The sequence below is a fragment of the Dipodomys merriami genome, unplaced genomic scaffold (genome assembly GCF_024711535.1).
Source record: "Dipodomys merriami isolate MVZ:Mamm:240054 unplaced genomic scaffold, mDipMer1.0.p SCAF_101, whole genome shotgun sequence".
NCBI classification, from domain to species: domain Eukaryota; kingdom Metazoa; phylum Chordata; class Mammalia; order Rodentia; family Heteromyidae; genus Dipodomys; species Dipodomys merriami.
In genome coordinates, this window is record NW_027202283.1 from 4549405 (window position 1) to 4571271 (window position 21867).

The 21867-nt window shown below is 38.2% G+C and overlaps 1 long non-coding RNA gene across 1 annotated transcript; it reads right to left on the reverse strand.

Annotated features, from left to right (window-relative positions):
* Positions 1–2399: 2399 nt before the first annotated feature.
* On the reverse strand, positions 2400–13720 carry LOC138807354 (uncharacterized). Its single transcript, XR_011366127.1, has 3 exons — positions 13452–13720; positions 7407–7457; positions 2400–2578 (listed from the first exon to the last, which is right to left on the reverse strand). It is a non-coding gene; the product is annotated as an uncharacterized lncRNA (long non-coding RNA).
* Positions 13721–21867: the final 8147 nt, after the last annotated feature.

Sequence of the window (21867 nt, forward strand, 5' to 3'; positions counted from 1 at the left end):
GTAGTATCCTGTAAATTTAAGTAGTTAATGATGTAATCTTTATACAGGCATATATCCTTGGTTGCCTATTTGTAACAAGGAAACCTTATTGTTACTAACAATGCTATTTATCTTATTTCTCTGAAATTCTGTGTATAGTGGAAAAAACATATTGTTCGGTAGATTGCTCACACTTGCAATTATTTGCCAATGACTATTTTAAGTCTTTTTCATTTTAAATTTCATCATATTTTGTAGCCTTTATAGCTTGGTTCAAAGATATGGCTTTTCAAGTACTTATTTATCAACTGAGTTAACTTTGTGGAGCTAGTGGATTCAAAATAAGCCTTGCTGAAGAGCTACTTCTAAACTTTTGCAGCTTAAAATTTCCCAAATGAGGTCTTTCTGGCACAAATGTCTACTGACCCTTTACCCTTCTTCCATGTAGTAACAGACCAACCAGAATATCTTACCCTGACAGCAAAGATTATCTTACTGGAAAAAAAAACTAATCTTAGTTACAAGGGATCAGAGAGAAATAAACAGTTCTGACTAGAAAGTATTTTATCAAAATATAATTGTTTATTATACCTACCATTTCAAAAGTAGCTAAAGCCAAGAAGGTGAAAAAAAATTGTTCTTATGCATGATTACCTAATGTCCTGACTTGTCTACCATCCAACCAGGCAGGAACTTACACTACTGAATTTCTATCGCCAAATATTTCCATAGCTCCAGGAGAAGTCCATATTTTTCCTTGATATTAGGCCTTAAATTGGTAATGTTTTAATCACAGTGTTTCCTCTTGCCTCTAGGCTGTAAATCTACAAATGGTAAAGCTTTAGGTCTAACTCTACCAAACTCTGAGGTAGAGATAATGGAATAATACTGTAAAACAGAGTTGCCTTTGATACCCTAACCACAACAGAACAATGAAAAACATTTCCTTAGATTACATACAGTTATATATTTTATATTTATATGTGCTAATTTTATGTTTCACACAATGAAACTTGCTAGAATTAATCGATAATTTGACAAATAATTTGATATTTATTACAATAAATAGATAGGAATATAAATAATTAGGTTTAGAATATTTATTAGAATATAAGAAGTATCATTGCAATGTCTTCGATATAAACTTGTGATACCTTCTAAGTGTTCTTAGTCTCCTGAATTCACATGGTAAAAAAAAAATGTTGTTTTCCTTTAATCTGTAAGGGATTTTACTCTGCTGCTCTGTATATTGTTTTAACTCGCTGGACTCAGAATGGTTTTCCCCATATTTCTGATCATACCCAAATTTTGCTGATATGATGTCCAAAAGGTATTATTCTTCTACAGGATCCACGCGTCCTAGGATCCTAGGTCCTAGTTATCTGTATCATCAGATAAGAAGGGCAAGTATTCACACCTAGGCCCATGCCACATGCCAACAGAAAGTAATTGAAGACTCATCTCAACTCCTCATTTCCTATAATAATTCAGGGCCCCAATTACACAGGATTTAGCAGTAAGCAATTGTGAAATGCAAGGCAACTTAAAATGAAAGATGAGATCACAAAATCTGAGAGAAACTACTGTAATTCACACTTTCAATTTACAGATGACCAGCCCATATTAGTGAACAAGATCACAAATGTCACAAGAATATTTTTAATACCCCTCTCCTAATGATTAATGAAAGATTTCAGTCCAGTATAAATAGGCCAAAAAATAGTTCCTGGAAAGATAGATCCATAATTTTTCTACCAAGGATAGGAAAACTTGACTTAGAAGTCAAATATAATTCAGAAAAACATGCATGCCAGCAAGTGCTTTACCACTGAGTCACCTTCCCAGCCCCTCAAATAAACTTTTTAAAGGCACATTCGCCAAAATGACATTTGACGATTAGATACTTAGTAACATTACAAGTTTTTCAAGTGGAAGGAACAAGTTACAATAGAGTTGATTTATTATCCTGCACTAATACCAAACAGGTTCAACCATTCCTTAAATTATAGAAATAGTAGCCCCGACCATTTGTGTTGTTCAGTAGATGCCTTCCAGAAATGTGTTACCTAGATCAGCCTCCCATATTTCAAGCCTAAACATTAGCTAATAAAGTAAATTTCATCAAATAATAAAGTACATTTTAAAAGATCACGAATAGTTGCCTTATCATGTTGTTTGATGTTTTCCTTAAGAAATTTGACTTTAAGTCTTGAATATGGGTACTCATGAGAGATGTGACAAACATAAAATCTGTCTTCTATTTCTATCATATTCCTCCTCAGTAATAAATTTTAGTTTTCTTCTTTTCCCAAAAGTTATACGTAGTAGAGAATATTATCCCATGTAAAGTAAAATAATCACAAACCATTGTACAAAGCCATTTATAAAAACTGGTAGTTAGGAAAACATTCTAAGCCGTTTTTAAACTTTCTTGTTGAATAAAGATTAATCTTCCAAATGGATGAGAATAAAATCATGTCTAGGTGCTTCACGTCTCCAGTCTTGCAAATTGTTATTGCAGATGGATTAATTATGGAAATATAAGCTGATATCAGTTCAAGTATATGCAGGATTGAAATGCCATAGAATGTATATAAACCTGTCAAAGTATGAACAGACAATTTAACAGAATGACTATCAAGAAGTTGAAACCAGAGAAGAATATTAGTAAAAACAGAATGAATGAAAAATGAAAAAGTGGCAAGCACAACTAGAATACTCAATGTACACATGTGATAAAGGAAGTGGTAAATCTGAAATAAATCTTGGAGAAGGAGTTGGTTGAGAATGATAGAAGGAGTGACTCTGATCCAGGAGCATTGGACAATTACATGGACATATTTAATTGTAACACAATTGCACAACCTTTTGAAATTTAGTTAAAAGCACAACAAAAATCAAACACATAAAAATCACAACCAAACAGCAAACTCTACAGAGTATGAATATGACCTCTCAAAATATTAAATAGTTAATCAAGGGCAGTATGGGAAAAGCAAACCAACTGTTCAAAGAGGGCAGTTTGGGGTAGGGGAGAATTTTGAACAGATTTAAATAGATTGTCTAAGGTTATAAATCACCTACATCTGCAGCAAATATTTTCTAATGGGAGATCTCTTTGTCTGAACTGGATATTCCAGTCCTGAGATACATTTGATAGCTGGTGAATATAGAATGGAAGAAACAAGATCAAAACCCATTACTCTGTTGGAGAGAAAACAGTCCTCTATGTTTTCTCTCATCTCTCTTTACTACTCTTTTTCATACTTTTCAGTCAAGTGATTTTGAATTATATCTTTCCTTCTTTGTTCTGGCAAAATAATCGGTCAAAGTAATTCACTAAAGATTATTTGCCATTTTTTCTATTATGCTGTTTATTTGTCCAAGCGAGTCCATTAAACTTCCCTCTTGCATTTGGTTGCCACGAAAACCCAACATCTATGATAATGAGGACAAACTCTCAGGTAAAACCTTTTCTCCAAAAAAACAGTCCAAGAAGCTGTGATCACAAATATTTAGCTATACTGTTTTTTCTTTTACCTTGAAAGTATTTTTATGTCTAAAGTGCCCACAAAAATAAGTACTCCACCACTTTTTGGTTCAATTACTTCTAACCTCAAAGATATAATTTGCTAACAAGATGCTTAGAGGAAACCGAAGAATACTCCACTTTTATCTTCTCACTTAAGACTCTCGTTAGATACCATATCAGGAACAGTGAAGTTATTCTTTTCAAAATTACTTCAATAGATTATTTTTCTCTTGGTCTTGCATTTGCTTAACAAGATGTATGGAGAAGAATAGAGTTAAATCACCGATACCTTGGATGACAGTGTCTGTTACAAAGGACAATACTTCGATGACCTATTTCTATGTCCTCCTCTTAGCTCTTACCTGATTTCCAATTAATCACAGCTTCTTGGGTTAAAGTCTAGTGAAGTGGAATGACTATAAGACCTCCCCCACTGCTACGTCTTCATGGTTTCTCTTTTAAAACTATTTTATTTGGATGTGGAACTTATTTTTATGTCTTCATTCGATCTAGTGTGCATTGAAGTGAGACAAATAGGCTCTGTAAAACCACTTTATGTAGGTAAAATATTAAGACAATCTATTTTAAAAAGTTTTGGCCTCCCTCCATTGCTGAAGCTAATACGCTTATCTAGGGCTTCGAAGAATACTGTTTTCTTACTTTTTCCATTTGCTCTTCTTTTCTGATCCCAAAACTTTTTGGCTTATGTAATAAGAGAAGTCTTCACAGTCTCATGTTAATAATGATATTATATTTTTGAGCCACTTAGAAATGTGAAATCATTCGTTTGAAGTATCCAATCAGATTTTTTTTCTGTGTTTCAGTGCTTTATATGCAAAGACATTGTGGAAAGTATTATAAACAGAAAAGTGTAAACCCAATATCTTCTTTCATTGTGGAGGGCACTTTCCCCTAAATAGTTTGAACACAATTATCTTTTTCAGAGAATTACTGTTTAGTAAGTAAAGGTCAAATCACAATTTTGATGTCTTTTTTTTTTTTTTTTTTTTTTTTTTTTTTGTCGGTCGTGGGGCTTGAACTCTGGGCCTGGGCGCTGTCCCTCAGCTCTTCAGCTCAAGGCAAGCTCTCTACCACTTGAGCTACAGCGCCACTTCCGGTTTTCTGGTGGTTTATTGGAGATAGGAGTCTCACGGTCTCTCCTGCCCGGGCTGGCTTTGAACCGCGATCCTCAGATCTCAGCCTCCTGTGTAGCTAGGATTACAGGCGTGAGCCACCAGCGCCCGGCTTTGATGTCTTTTTTTAAAGAACTTTGAATTTAAATTCCACTACAACCTTGTTTCACACAGTAAGAGTATATTTTTTGGGTAAGGAAAATTCTCAAGGTAACCTACAGGAATTACAGCAAGGTTTGTGAGGTTTGTCTGTTTAGTGTGAAAAAGAACCATCTTCACCCACATCACTCCCTCTCAGCTAAGTCTCCATGGATTTCTTTGCATGAAAGGCTATTCTCCCAGGCAATTTTATTTTTTTAATAGGCTAAATTGTTAAAAAGTTTGAACAATTAAAATTTACCTGTCATAACTTTAAAACTCTTTTGAAATTCCTTTAACAGAATCGCGAATTCACCAATCCTAATTCCATCTTTACCATATTAAACAGTTAAAATGTTGTTTTCATGATATCATGTCCATGCAACTATTATTTTCCAGGGACTTTGTTATGTTATATATATGACCATATATGCTGATGCTAAGCAAAATAAAATCCAAGATATGGAAACAGAGATTTTTATTTGCGGTTGTTGTTTTTAATGTATTATGTGACTTCTATTTTCTTTTGACATTTTTCCCTATGGTTTATTCCCTGCTGTATTTGATTTGGATACCCTGTGTACTGGTATACATTTACCTTAATTACGGAAAGGAATAGGAACAACAAAATGTTGAGAAATACGACAAAGGGCAAACCAATGCAATAGCAATGCTCTCAAGACAATATGATGAAAATGTACATTACAACTTGTGAGGGGTATTGTGGTGACGTAAAACTGAGAAAAATGAGAAAGGGGATAACAAGTTTGAAACGTTATGTATTCACTACCTTACAATTACTGTAACTCCACTGTACATAACTTTGACAAGAAAATTAAATTAAATAAATAAGCGACATGAAATAAAATTTCACTGTATTGGTATAGTAAATATTATTATTTTTAGTAACTTTTAAAAATCAATACTATTTGGCATTAAATTTGAATTAATTACACCTTTTTAATCAGAGGGCCATCAACTTGAATGTTATCCAACTAGACAATATTTTCACAATATACTTGCCAATATTTTGAAAAAAGAATAAATTTAAACTTTCTCATACAAAAACAGTAAACAGTTTCATTCAATGGAAACCCATAACTTTTAAAAGTAAATAAGTTGTTAAGAGGACAGAATATATGTGTTTTTCAAAATTCCTATGACTAATATCTACTCATTTTCAAATTCTGAACATTCCTACCTGAGAGATTCAAAAGAATACCTGTTTGCATGTTATGTAATTCTGCAATAGATTCATATTCCAATGGGTTGCTACAGATTGAGGAATAAACAGAAAAATAGCCACATTCTGGTAAAGGATAAAACTATGAAGCATCTGTAATAATTAATTTTTCAAGAGTAAGCAATTGTTTATCAGGGTAAGCTATTATTTATGTGACCATCAATCCGAAGACTTATGCCATAAAGTCATCATATCCCAACAGTTTCCAAGGTGTAGGGTGCACCTCAAAGGTTCCCTTAATTTACAACACTAATAGCTTATCTTTATTGTGAAAAATACTACACCTCTGCTAATGTGATGCCCTCCATGTTCTGGAAAGAACACCACAATAAACTGGGTTGCATCATTTTCCCACCCCTAGTATTCTTGAGATCAGACCATTTGCAAATATTATTTATATTTATACTTTTTTAATTACCATAGATATTCAGGATGCTAAGAGCGCAATGTTACAGTTCAAAGCAAACCCAGGCAGGAAGGTTCCTTAGATGCTTATCTCCAATAAACTTCTCAGCAAAAGCCAGACACAAGTGGCACTGAGATTGAAATGGTAGGGCACAAGCCTTGAGCATGAACAGGCTCAGAGACAGTGTCCAGGACCAGAGTTCAAGCACTAGGACAAACCAATAAAACAAAAAAATGAAAACAAACCCCCAATCTAGCATTTTTCTCATTGTATACAGAGGCACATAATTAAGGGAATTGCTTCCTGTGTTACATAGGTTGAAGAAAAAGATGTCACACAATTATTCTCCTCATACTATGTTATACCAAAGCTTCAAAAAATTGCTTTTGATAAATTTATAAATTAATATCATGCATTTCTTGGCAACTCTGTCTACATTATTCACATTATCATTTTATACATGAATTGTTGGAATTATCTATTAACTAATTTCTAATTATATCTCTCTTGAAAGAATATTCTAGGCAAGTAGACTGCAAGAATCATTTGTGAATTTGTCAATTAAACCCTCTATTTAAAAATAATTTTGGGGCTGGGAAGGTGGCTCAGTGGTAGACTGCTTGCCTTACAGGCATGAGGCCCTGGGTTCGATTCCTCCACACCACATAAGCGAAAAAACTCGGAAGTGGTGCTGTGGCTCAAGTGGTAGAGTACTAGCTTTGAGCTGAAGAGCTGAGGGACAGTGTGCAGCCCCAGAGTTCAGGCCACACAACTGACAAAAAAAGAAAATAATTTTGAAATATCTAATAGAATATGAAATTACAAACAAAACCAAAATATTTATTTTAAATCTCAATTCTAATTTAGCAACATTTACAAAGTCCTACATTAGATAAACTTTGCTATTTCTCCAGGCTTAAGCCTTTGTAATCCTTTATCATTTCTTTGGAATCCAACAGAATGATGATTACTTACTTTCTCAAATTTTGGAAGGTAATCATGAGTCATTTTGCATCTAGGAATGTTCTGTAATGGAGAGAGAATTTAAAACACAAGTGAGGATTATATATGAGTTGCATTTCAATAGGAAACTTGACTTCGCAAAAAATGACAAAATTAGCCCAGCATTCCAACTGTGTATTCCTTTCTTGTTTGGTTTGTTTTATTAAGACAAAATTATACTACCTGGTCCAGGGAAGGTATCACTATGTAATTCCACTCTCCAATCTTCTGTTTTAGTCTGAGTGCTAGAATTCTAGGCTTATATCACATTGCCCTGCCATAGTTTCTTGTTTTATTTAATCTAAATACAGATTACCAATTCTGAATTTCTCCAGTGATATTACCCACTACACTGCTCAGACTGTTCCTGTACTATTTTCAAATATTTTCTAACATTTGACACAGGATATGAACATTTTCAGATGCACCTGCGGGGTCTCTGATTCATTCCTCAATGGATCCGATACCTTTAATAATGATTACTTGACTCTCTTACTATCTCTGGTCCCTACCTATGTAATATTCTCAAACACTTTTGAAAAAAGTAACTTGAGGACTTTCTAATATTAAAAATTATCACATAATTCTAGTCTTACTCAGGACATATTTTCTATTGTTTTGTAATTTTCTACATATTATGAGAGTCATTTCATTTGTGCATTTGTGTGTGCACATATAAGTGCCTCTGTGTGTATGTGTATGTTTGTATATATGTACACAAAAGCCTCAAGCTCTTATTCATAAATCTTGCTCATGACTGGTATTCCATCACCTGAGCCATTCTTCCAATACAGCTTTTGGCTCCTCAATTATAGGTACTGTTGCAAAGACTGTTCTAGCCTAGCTGGTTGCAAACTGAACTTCCCAGACTCCATTACATTCTTAGGTTTTATTTCTCCAGAAGTATCAACTTTTAAGCTATAAACATTTTTGTGAGTGTAAAGTCTATGCTGTAGCCGAGGTTTTTAACTCAAGAATTCAAATAAAGATAGATTAATATACCCATTACATATCCTGAGTGTACACTGTTAGAAATGTGATCGTAAGCTGAGTGGTGGTGAGATCTGAGGATTGGGGTTCAAAGCCACCCCGGGTAAGAAAGTACCGGAGACACTTTTCTGCAATTAACTACAAGAAAACTGGAAGTTGCACTGTGGATCAAGTGGTAGAGCATTAGCCTTGAGCTGAATAGCAGAGGAACAGTGCCCAGGCCCAGAGTTCAAGTGCCAAGACCACCACCAACAACAATAAATATATAAGGAAAGAAAAAGAAATATCATCTTAGCCAGCAGTTCATTGCTAGTATAAGCCCTGTTCTCTCAAGATGGATTTTTTTTTCCATTTAAGTCCATGCTTTTATATCTGACTTGCATTGGAACCAGAATTATACTTCCATTCTACTTTCTACAGAGTTGTGTGATTAACAAGTGTGATTTAGAAAGGGAGTGGCTTCATACTTCGTGTTCCACCTAGGAGTAATGCTTTCTCTACATCACTCCCATAAATCTACATACTGGACTTGGCTTTATTGTTTCAATGTTGTCTTATTTGTAGAGTCTTCTATAGTGTATTGAACCCATATTCTTTAACACAGAACTTCTCTTTCTCCTATTATTGCTATAGTTTCCCTTACTGTTAATGCATATACACGGGAAATAATGTGCTGTACATACACTCACAAAAGGAATGATCTGAGAACCTTCTTCCCATTTACAATTGACTTTAACTTACAGAGACCTTAAAAAGTTTGAACTCAATATACTCATGGATAATATATTTATAAGCAATATAATTTTCATATTTTCTCTTTACTAAGTTTTGTCTGAAACACGTGTTACCTCATGTCCAAAGGTGTCCTTGTGTTATTTCAGTGAAGCCAGTAAACATTTATTATACCTCAAGCAGCACCATCAATTGTTACTGGAAGTAATGGTAACTGGATGTGGAAACTGATCCCAGGAGAGGAATGGAACATAGAGGAATGACAAAGTTCAAGTTAACTTGTGCTTTCCTTTTTACTGTACAAGAAAAGAATCCCAAGGCTTGAAGGAAACTCTGTTCTTGACTTTTTCGAATATGTTCTTTACTCATATAAAACTTTTCTGTAAAGTTCTAGTTGAGAGTATTACAAAAATAATGTGCCATTTGAAAGCCATCATAGAACAAAAGGAAATAACGTTGTTTAAAAAGTGTTCTACTGCAAAGAAACAAAGACATGGAGGTTTAAAATGCCTTATGGATGGATATTTCACCCCTGAGAGGAATCTCTATTTGCAGGAGTCAGTTATCAATTTCTTTAGTCTGGTCCTGAGTTCTCCAGAGCAATAAGGATTCCAGAAAAGCAGGATCCAGTGAGTATGATCACCAAAAGGAGCCTCTTATCAATTGAGTACTCCTTTAAGGAGGGTCCCAAAGAAATATCTGGGTTTTTTTGTTTGCTTGTTTGGTTCGTTTGTGCTGGTTCTGGGGCTTGTACCCAGAAGCTGGACCCTGTCCCTGAACAATTTTCTTTCCTGCCCACCTGCCCCCAAAGCTAGTACTCAACTGCTTGAGCCAAAACTCTACTTGTGCTTTTTTGGTGTTTAATTAAAAATGAATTTGAGAGACTATCCTGCCTGGGTTAGCTTTGAACTAAGATAGTAAGAAAGCTAAGTGACATCAACTGAATAGACTTCTCTTTTGAAATAACTAATATTTGATGAATTTTTTTGTAAAGCTAATATTTGACTATTTTTAAAAGTAGAGAATATGTCCAGCAAAGAAGCCATAAAGTAAGTAATTCAGCAAAAGTAGGTGCATTGAATCATTTTGGAATTTATTTTTCTGCTTGGGAAAATTATTAATTTTGTCGTTCCTTTGGGGCAAACAAAGTCATCTTTCACTTTATTTGTTGGTCATGGGGCTTGAACTCTGATCCTGGGCGCTGTCCATCAGCTCTTCAGGTCAAGTTGAGTGCTCTACTACTTTTGCTACAGAACCACTTCCGGGTTTCCTGTGCTTAATTGAAGATAAGGGTCTCATGGGCTTTCCTGACCAGGCTGTCTTTCAACCACAATCCTCTGGTCTCAACATTCTGAGTAGCTAGTATTACAGGCGTGAACCACCAGCACCTGGCTCATATTTGCATTTATGTGCACTGAATGACACTATGTAGACAAACAATGGAAATTTGAACCAAATGATGCCATTGCAGCTTTTCAGAAAATTTGAGGTAGCAATAATATGTCCTCCTTTTCCATTCTGTTACATTAATGACTCATTAGCTATGGGATCCCTCCATTAACATCCTCTACCATCTGTATTGGTGTATTTAGTATCAGGAAATGTTCATAGAGAAATATAGAAAGACAGATTTTTAGAAAGCAAAGGATATCGAGTATGAAAGAACAGCATAGAAAGAGATACATTTATCACACAGAGATTAATAACTAGCCTAAGAGATTTAGAATGCTAAAGGCAATGAGGAATAAGCCTAGTTGAAAACTAGTTCTTCAATAACCAAAATTGTTTTCAAGAACAATTTCTGATATACCTTAGTTACTATCATTTATTCCTTCCATCTGGAGTTATTTTTTCTCTTGTGTCACAACTGTTAATTAGCCTCTGCCTTTTTTTGCAGTCACTGACCAAAAAGGTTTCCAAATGTCACTTAGATTACACTTCTCTTTGTGATTAGCAGTGACCACACAAAATCCTGGAATCTTTGAATTTCCAGAATTAATCTTCACCTGAAATCTAAGCACATTACTTGCATTAATTGCTGTGACCTAATGACCAAACCTTTTTTTATCAAAACATTATTATAAGTAAAATTCATGAATTAGGGACTACTGTCAGGTTTCAGTTTGGAAGGAGCAATTATATATTCAAAGTAGGGATTCTTTATTTTGCATTTACTAGTTTTTTCTTTTATATTGTGAAAATACTGTAGAGAAGGGTTACAATTACAGGGGCAAGATGAGTACATTTCTTATCAAGCATTGTATCCTCCTCCTTTGGTTCCCCTTCTGACCCCCTCCCATCCTCCACCTGCCCCCAGACCCAATCCTCCTTCCCATCCCCCCCACCAAAGTTGTAAAGTTCGTTTTTGACATAACGACTTGCATATCTCATTGTTGCAATGGGTCCACCTGTATCCCTATTTAAATGACGTGTTTTTTCCCTTCCCCTCCACAAATTATATCATTATCAAGTACAGTGAAAGCAAGGGTTATACTCTGGGTGAGGGAAATACAAAACAACCAAGAAATAATTTTGTAAATGTGTTAGAAAAAAATCACATGAAAGAAAAAAACATTTAAATACATATCTTAGGGTTCATTTCCCTAACAGCAACTTATCTGATCATTTCTGCTTGACTCAGACATACACTAGTTATTGCAAATAAGGGAAACCCAGGGCTTTCTTTTTTCCTTCCTTCCTTCCTTCCTTCCTTCCTTCCTTCCTTCCTTCCTTCCTTTCTTTCTTTCTTTCTTTCTTTCTTTCTTTCTTTCTTTCTTTCTTTCTTTCTTTCTTTCTTTCATTCTTTCTTTCTCTATTTTCCTTTCTTTCTGTCTTTCTGTCTTTCTTTTTTTGCTCAAGGCTAGCCTTCTACCACTTGAGGCACAGCACCACTTCCAGTTTTTTTTGTTTATGTGGTAATGGGGAATTGAACCCAGGGTTTCATGCATGTTAGGCAATCAATGTACCATGAAGCCACATTCACAAAGCCCTAAATGACTTTCTTAAGATGGCATTACATTTTCATTCCATAACTATATCATAATTTTGGCCAGGTGCTAGAAAATGATGTAAAAAACAATACAATACAATAAGTCCAGGAAGGTTGGATGGAAAATGAATAACCATCATGGTCTAGCCAGGGCACAGAGGGGCTTACGTCATGGAGCTGTTTCAACAGTCTGAGCTAGACAGCTCCTGACCCACAGCCCACTTCCTGAATGAGAGGGCTACCTTGGGTTCCAGGCACATAGGGACACTGGGCCACCTCATCCAGAAAACATTCAACCAGTTACTATGTGAGAGACGAAGAAAGAAAATCAGAATTATGCTTAAGTTGGGTGCCAGTGGTTCAGAACTCTAATCCTAGCTACACAGGAGGCTGAGATATGATGATCATGGTTCATAGCCAGTCCGGGCAGAAACGTCTGTGGGACTCTTATCTTCAAACAACCACCAGAAAACCGGAAGTGCGCTCAAGTGGTAGAGCACTAGCCTTGATCTGAAGAGCTTGGGAACGGCGCCCAGGCCTAGAGTTCAAGACCCACAACTGACAAGAAGTGATCCCACCACATCAAGTGGACTGAATAGCACCCATTGTCCCAAGGAGCATGGTAGAGAAGTCAGGCTGAGCTTCCTGTGACCTTGAGGTCATAAGTAGGTCACCCAGCTTCTCCGTGCATCTGTTTCCTCAGCTGCAAAACTCAACAGAGTGAAGGATCCCCTTCCTCATGGGGATAGGGTAATGATGAGAGCCATGTTTTGTTTCATAATCCCACACCTGTTGCACAATTAATAACAGACCCCACCTGAGCCTTTTCCGGGTATCTTCCTGTCATATGCTCACAGAATTGCCGAGAACCTTATCTGAAGGATGCTCCCTCTGTGCCTAGCCATGCTCCACAGAACCCTCTGTATAAATCCCTTGTTTCCTCACAACTGTCCTCTGAGGAGACTGAAGTCTGATGGTTTCGGCACTATCCAGAACTTCATCTGTGGTCAAGAATCTGCTGGCATGGACTAAAAGTTTGGGATAATCTATCTAAACCAATAACTGAGCATGGCGCTACATGTCTACCATCCCAACTACAGAGGACCATGCTTGGTGGAGCATACCTGTCACAGATAGGAGTACCCTGATCCAGCACAGCCTGAGTCTCTATTGAGTCTCTTTCTCAGAAATGCCCAAGACAGAAAGGTGGCTCCTCAGAGCCAGGGAGAGGAAACAAGCAGGGGGTCAGGGGGACCCCAGTGGAGTGTCTGACCAGCGGCAGGGGTAGTGTTGGGGCAGCCACTCACCTGTGCTGCTCAGAGAAGCTGTTGGCAGCTGTGCCAGGTGGGAAGAGCAGTGATGGAGGTGGCATTGTGGATACATGGGCCCAGAGCAGAAGACCAGGGGCAGGGACCTGGTTGGGGCCTTATGACTGCTGGCAGTGCTCCATTGCCTGAGGTTTGAAACCCAGCACCGCAAGAAGTGGGGAGGGAGGTGGGGTGCTGGTGGGAGCATCAATTTCCTACTATACTCCAAACTCTCCTCAAGTCTCTTGCTGATCACTCAACCACCTCTACCTTCCTCAACTTCTGGTAGTGTTGTAAACAAACAGAGGGAATCATGGTGCTCCCCCGCATCATGGAATGCGGGCGTGGTCACCATTCTTGTATCTCATTGGTCAGAAAGGAATATGAAAGAATGGGGGTGTGGCTGTAATCCTGTGATGCAAGCAGTATGGGCAGAGCAAGATGACAGCGGCTCGCCTAGCCTTTTTTCCCAGGGAACTCTGTCCAATGCAGTTGGGGACAAAAGAGTAACCTGCTTTAGCTGGATGGCTGCACAGATTGTTGTGTATGTCTGTTTGTTGCCAATCCTGGTCCTTAAACTCAAGATCTGGACACAGTCTGTGAGCTGCTTTTGTTCAAGGCTGGCCCTCCACACTTGATATGTTGGCACTGAAGTTGGAAAGGAGTCTCAAGAACTTTCTTGGCTTGGGTGACTTTGACCATGATCCTCCTTTCACAGCCTTGTAAGTATTAAGGAGGACTGCTGAGATCCACTGGTGCCTGCCTAATCATTGGTCTTGCTGATGTTCTTGGACAGACTGGTGAGTACCCTATTCTCGCAGTGAAATGGTGGGAGCTGGGGCCCACAGTTCGAATCGTGATCCTGCCACCTCCAAATGGCAGGAGATCCTAAGAAACTTGTTCCTATCTATATGATACCCAATGGAATATTATGTATGTCATGATTGAATGGGCAGCCCTTGAATGATTCTATGATAAAATTATGCACAATTATATTATAGGACACTAATCAATTTTAGTTAATACTTTATTAAGCATTTAAACAATCAAATTCATAAAATGGAGGCATAATGAAATACCTAAGAATTGGGCCAATCATACTATAAAGGTTCCATTATTTTTCTGCCAGGACTGGGATTTGAACTCATGGTCTGGAACCTATGTTGCACTGTGTGGGAAGTGGAAGCTTGCCTCCTTCTTGTCAAGAAATTCAAGTCTGTTCCTTAGGCCTGATATCGATCCTCAGCACTAGAAAACATCCTATTCATGTACAATTTACATATATGATTTATATTTACATACATATGTTGATTATATTGCATTCAGTGTAGTTATTTTATATTTTTGTTTTGTTCATATAATGACCATTTATTTTATTGACTATTATGGCACATAGAACATTGATTACATAAGGATATAGGTCTGCATATATATTCCACTTCATACCTGACACCCAGGACATTCACAGAAAAGGAAAACATGTGTTACCCTCAGCTTCTTACTCAACGATTCAATGTTTGGGAATGCAGGCATCTGAACTCATGGCCTACAAGGCCAAATTCATGAATGGGTGAGTGTCAGCATGCCCTCCTGGGGCAAATTGAGCTTACAGACTATTCCCAGGACCTGAGATTGAGCCCAGGAGTTAACAAAATAAGAACAGATTGACATGCAGATGGCAGTAAGCTAATAAATATATGTCTTTACAGAGTGCCAGAGATGTCTATACATTATTTAGTTATATAGACTACATTCCTACCAATTCTTGGGTATTTATTATGTGTCCATGTAAGTAATGTAATTGTTTTCTTTCTTAAAAGAAATCAGTGTCCTGAAATTATTGTGTTTCTGTAAGTAATAATAATCTTTTAATGCTTCATATATATTAAATAAAATCAATCAGCCTCCTGAAATCATGCTGTCTAATTTTATAGGAGCATTATTCACGAACAACTCATTCTGTGACACTGACAACATTCCATTTTTTTCCTATGGTTGGAAACCTGTTTCTTAGTATCTCCTGCCATTGGTTGTTCAGGGCCTATATTGCCACGTGGGCCTATGGCTTCCCCAATAGTCTGCCAGCCTTCAGCAATGCAAAGTGAAGTACTCTTTGCAACAGTGTAATTCAGACTCAGGAGGGTCATGTGCAAAGGAAGAAAACCTAAAAAGGCCACAGTTTTTCTGTACATTGTTTTCCCTGCAAGGCCTGGGGGTCGAGGATCCTAGGAACAGCTGTGAGTCCAGTGGCTGCACCCCAGCCTAGGGTGATCGAAGCTGAGGCAGAGTTACCACGACCTGAGTTCAAGCCCCGTGCTGAGAAAAAGTTTTAAAAAAATTAGCTCCCTGGCTTGCAATTCCAGCTATTTATTCTGCCAGGTGTTGGATTTGAACTAAGGATCAGGGTAAATCTGCAGCAATGTGGATGAAGGGGAAGATCACCGTACTTGAAGATAAGAATGTCAAGCCTGTTCACTAGTCCTGAATTCAAGCCCCATCCCTGGAAAACATACTATTTACATGCATTGTAAAGATAGGATTTATACTTACCTATAGATGTTCAGTCCATACATGTTTGGTGTGGTTGTTGCTTGTATTTTTTGTTTTATTCATTTATTTACCATTGATTTTACTATATGAAACCCATTTCGTTTATTACATTGATGACATCCTATCACAGAGCACTAGGTTTGTAGAAATGTACTCCATCATGCTTGACACCTAGAATTCTCAGAGGAAAGGAAAACAAGTTTCACATTCAGCTTCTTACTCGACGATCCACGTGTTAATGTTACTGGGATCTCAACTCAGGGCCTAGAAGGAACAATTGGCCAATAAATTAAGGTGAACACACCAACCTGTGAGCAACCAAGGAGCTAGGTCATTCCCCGGATCTGACATTGACCCCCAGGGTGGTCCAATATAAGTTCATAATTTCATAAGTTCATAATTTAAACATACGATCTAAATTGACATACATGTGTGGACAGCATCTTGTGTTTGGTGCACTTCTCCTTATTTTATCTCTAATTCATGGAGGTATTGTTTATTTTACTAAGTATGGTGACAGGTATAACTGTGCTGACATGGACGACGACCTGTTCCCATGGTTATAGGGTTGCCTATGCATTTTCCATCCTCTTCTTTCACAGGATAGGAAAACGTGTGCAACAACTGGCTTCTGACATCAGAATGAATCTTTTGTCAGTGCTGGGATTTGAACTCAGGTCTGGGTAGCTCTGTTGCACTGTGGGAGAATTGAAGCTTGCCATCCTTGAAGACTAGAATGTCAGGCATGGTCCAGGGCCTGATTTGAAGGCCCAGCACTGGACAAAATAATAAGCCCAACTTTTTTAAACATAAGATCTCTCTTTACTTACAGGAGTGGTATGCATTTTGAGTTCATTGTAGTTATACTTTTTAATTTGTGTCTTATTCATGGATGTATTGTGTATTTTATTGAGTATGGTGACAGATATAACTGTGCTGACATGGATGACAACCTATTTCCATGGCTATAGAGTTGCCTCTATAGCATTCTCCATCTGCACTGAGACCCAGGACTTTCGCAGGACAGGAAAAAAGGTGGATCAATTGGATTCTTACATCAGGTTGAATATTTTGGCAGTGCTGGGATTTGAACTCAAGGTCCAGCAGGCCCAATCAGTGAAAGGGACATGTTGAGAACACCAACGTGTGAGCCACTAAGGAGCTAAGCCATCCCCAGGACCTGAGATCCAGCCCAGGTGGGGGCCAATATAGCCATGAATTCATAATTAAACAGAGGATTTATATTTCTAAACATTGGTGAGCAGCATCTTGTGTTCGGTGTAGTCATTCTCTTTATTTTGTGTCTTATTCATTGATGTATTGTGTATTTTCTTGAGTATAGAATGACAGATATAACTCTGGTGAACTGGATGACAACCTATTCCCATGAGTATAGACTTGCCTATACATTCTCCTTCCTATGTGAGACACAGAACTTGCACAGCCTAGGAAAACAGATGCAACAACTGGCCTCTCACATCAGGGTGAACTTTTGGCAGTGCTGGGATTCGAACTCAGAGCCTAGGAGGCCCAACTGCCCAATGGGATCATGTGATCATACCAGACTGTGAGCCACTAAGGAGCTGGGTCATTCCCTGGAACTGAGTTTGAGCCCCAGGGAGGCCTCAATTGTCCTCAATGCATCATTGAAACAAGGTATGTATATTCACATCCGTGTGTGGACTTCATCATGCATTGAGTGTAGTTATTCTCTTTATTTTGTATGCTATTCATGGATATATTGTGTATTTTCTTGAGTATATAATGACAAGTATACCTTGACTGACATGGATAACAACTTATTCCCATAGCCACAGGGTGGCCCATTTATTCTCCATCCTAGCTGAGACCCATGACTTGCACAGGAAAGAAAAACAGGTGCAATGCTTGGCTTTTGACATCAAGCTGAATCTTTTGGCAGGCCTGGGATCTGAACCTGGGACCTAGCAGGCCCAATTGGTGAATGGGTCCACATGAGCACACCAGCCTGTGAGCCATGAAGGACCTAGGCCATTCAAAGACCTGAGATTGAGGCCCCCGGCAGGGGGAAACTGGGGAGGATAATAGTCACCCACTCATAAGCTGAAGGTAGTATGCAAATAAGTACATATTTGTGTAGAGTAGGAGAGATGGTGACTTGTAATAGAATTCATTCTGTGTGACTACTGTTTCTTGGATCTTTCTGGATGCCTCCATTTCATGACTGTGATGATAATTATCATGCTTCATCAACTCTTCTCTACAAATAATCAATACTCCATGAGTCTTGCCTATCATTTCCTACTCGCATCATGCATGAACTACTCATTCAGGGATGAGATCGATCGCTTTCCATGACTCCTCATAGGTTCACAAACGAGTATCTCAGGGTCCCCCGCAATTCCCTCCTTGTATGGGGGGCTGATTTGAAGCCTCAGACCTGGAAAAGTTCATCTCACATACGTTTTAAAGTTAGGATTTGTAATTCCGTACAGATGTTCAGTCCATATTGTGTTTGCTGTGGTTATTCATTTTATTTCTTGTTTTATTCATTTATTTACCATTTATTTTATTGACTCTGATGATACATATACAATTTATTACATAGTTTACATCCCATCACAAAGTATCTAGATTTTAGATGTGTTCTCCATCAAGCCTGGCAGTGCTAGGATCTGAACTCAGTGCCTAGCAGGCTCAATTCAAGAATGAGTGAGTTTGAGCATGGCAGCCTCTAGCCAATGAGGCTGTCAGATGGTTCCCAGATCGACCCCTAGGTTTGGCCAAAACAGTGATACATAGATAGGCAGATGGTGGTATACAAATAAATATACATTGGTAAAGAGTGCCAGGGCTGTCTATCTATGATTAAATGACACCTATAACTTTCCTACCAAATCGATTATTGCATCCAATTTTAGACTAGACCGGTGCATGAACTACACTTTCAATCAGTATTCCTATGAATAGGAATGAGTCTCTTGTGATCTCCTGCCATTGGTGTCAGGACTGGGATTTGAATCCAGGGCCATGTTGACAGGTTGGCCTATGGCTTCACTGATATCCCACCAGCCATCAGCAATGACAGGTCAAGTCGACTTTGCATCCATATCATTCAGACCTAGGATGGTCAACATGCAAAGAAAAAAACAAGTAAAACCCCAGCACTCTGCACCTCACCACTTTTTGTGCTTTCCAGCTTTTATTCTTCCTAAAATCCCTCTGGGCCTAGGATATCAGGATCGGCTATGGGTCTGGAGACTGCACCCCAGCCTAGGGAGATCCAAGCTGAGGCAGAGTTTACACGACCTGACTTCAAGCCCCATGTTTGGCCAAAAATTAATTAATTAATTAATCATTTATCTAAATTTAAAAAAATAAAGCTCCCTGGTTTGGAATTTCTGCCGGTTTTCTTTCCTAGCCTGGGATTTAGAATCAGGGTCTTGGTAAATCTTTAGCAATGTGAGGGAAGAGTTGCCACTACATGAGTTCAAAGCCTGTGCAAACCAAAATTGGAAAACTAAGTCACTGACCTTGGCAGGGGGAGGTAGTTGTGGAGATGGGAGGGAAAGGATAGTAGGGGGAAAACAAAGGAGGAGTCAACGATGCTTAATAGAAAATGTACTCATTACCTTGCTCCTGTAACTGTAACCAATCTGTACAACATTTTTACAATAAAAACGTATTTAAAAAAGGAAACAATGTATTTCTCAGAGAAGCAATCAGGGAAGGATGTCTGAATAGCTGTATAAAATTCTACACTGCTTTTTTTAAATGTTCAGTATGGAACTGAAAAAACATAACTGCTTCCATTAATAAAAATTAAGTCACTGTCTTGGAACTGGGGCCAGTATTTCTGCCATTGCTAGGATTTGAGCTCACCATCCAGGTAACTCTTTTGCAGCATGGGTGAAGGCAGAGCTCACTGTCCTTGAGGAAAAGAAATTCAGGCTAGAATTCCCATGTCCTGAATGAAGGTCCTGCAAGAGAAAAAATATTTCTATACTTATGTAATATATGATATATATTTACATATGTATGTTAATTTCATATTATGATTTTTATTATTGATTTTGCATTTTATTTTTCTTTGATTTATTTAATGATTATTGTATTTAGTATTATTATACACAATGTTTTTTACTTTTTGCACATATATTATAATATTAAACACAATAATTTAGGATATTGACTCATTTTTCATTATTATTTTATTAAGTGTTGAAACACAGTACATAATTAAATGGAAGCATTTGAAACAGTCTTCACATGTTTAGAGTCTGCCCCAAGTATGAGCTTTGTCTTATCTTTGGACATCTTCCCATTGGGATTTCTTTTTATAGTCAGTTTATAGTCAGAAACCTTTTTTTGAGGATAGGCAGGTGAGGGATAAAATTGGAAAGGTGGCTTAGAAATGTAGCTTAGTGGTAAAGAGCTTGCTCAACATGCATGAATGACTGGGTTTGAATCCTTAGTGCCACATACTCAGAAAAAGCCAGAAGCTGTGGAGTGGCTAAAGTGGCTAGACTTGAGAAAAAGAAGCTCAGGGACAGTACCCAGGCCCTATGATAAAGCCCCAGAAGTGTCAAAAACAATAGGCGAGATGACAGTGGCTCACACCTGGAACCCTAGTTTGTCAGTAGACTGAGAGCTGAAGACCAAAGTTCAAAGACAACCTAGGCAAGGAAAAGCCTGTTAGACTCTTATCTCCAGTGAACCACCAAAAGACCCATGTGGTGCTGTGGCTAAAGTGGTAGAGTGTTAGCCTTGAGCTGAAGGGACCAGGGACAGTGCCCAGGCTTGAGTTCGAGACACACACCTGGAAAAAAAGTGAGGGTTTATCAAAGTACTTTTCCTATTTACTAATTAGGAGAACATTCTCTGGAAAATGAACACTGATGTACACCAGAATTGGAGGTAGAGCTCCAGGTTCAAGTGTAGCAGATCCATATACCCAGCCTCTCAGACTCCAGCATTGTAACCTTGTGTCCTACAGGGTTCTGAACGGTCCATTGTTGAAAGGCTTAATATGTTCCCCAAACACTTTGCGATAAGCATTTGACTTGTATTGTCAATGTCATTACAGTTCTGAACCTACCAGAGCACCAGTAGCTCACGCCCATCACCCTAGCTCTGGAGCGTGAGGTCTCAGGAACACAGGGTGAAGCCAATCAAGGCAGGGAAGTCTATGACAATCTGACTTCCACTTCTGAAAGGTCAGATGTTCAAAGAGGTTCTTGTGTTTCCCTTGGTGATGAGAATTTACTGGCACTTTAAATGTTCTTAGAGTTCCTGAGTTATCAAAGGAGGAAAGAAATATCAATGACCCATCCGAGGTTCAAATGAATTTCTCAGGATCCAAGCTCTAGCCCTGTTAGCAGGATGAACTCCAGTGTAACACTGCATTTGAAGGACAGAAAACAGTTGCAAAAGCCAGGCTAGGTGCAGAGACCTAGGCCTGCAGGATTAGGAGGCAGAATGTACACACTAAACAGGGAAGTGAGCTGCAAAACCACTTCATTCATTCCAGGAACAACCAGCAATGAAGGGAAACCTGAAATATTTGTTAGTTATACCAGGGTCAGGCTTTTCTCAGCCTCTTCAAACAATGACTAATTAACCTTCCTCCTTCAGTGAAGGGAGCCTCAGGCTATCTTTAGGTTACCAATAGAGAGCCAGTTTAGTGGGGGAGAGGGGAGGAACAGAGTAGAAAAACCCTGCTCTCTCGTCTTAGGCAGTGGGTTTTTGACTCTCCATCTGTCAGATTTGAAGCCCTTCTTCTACCTCTGCCAGTCCATCCTCCTTCCTTCATTCTCCACTTAATTAATGCAAATCCCCAGACCAACTAGAGGCATGGCTGTTTCTCTTCTGTCTCCAAGCCCCTGAA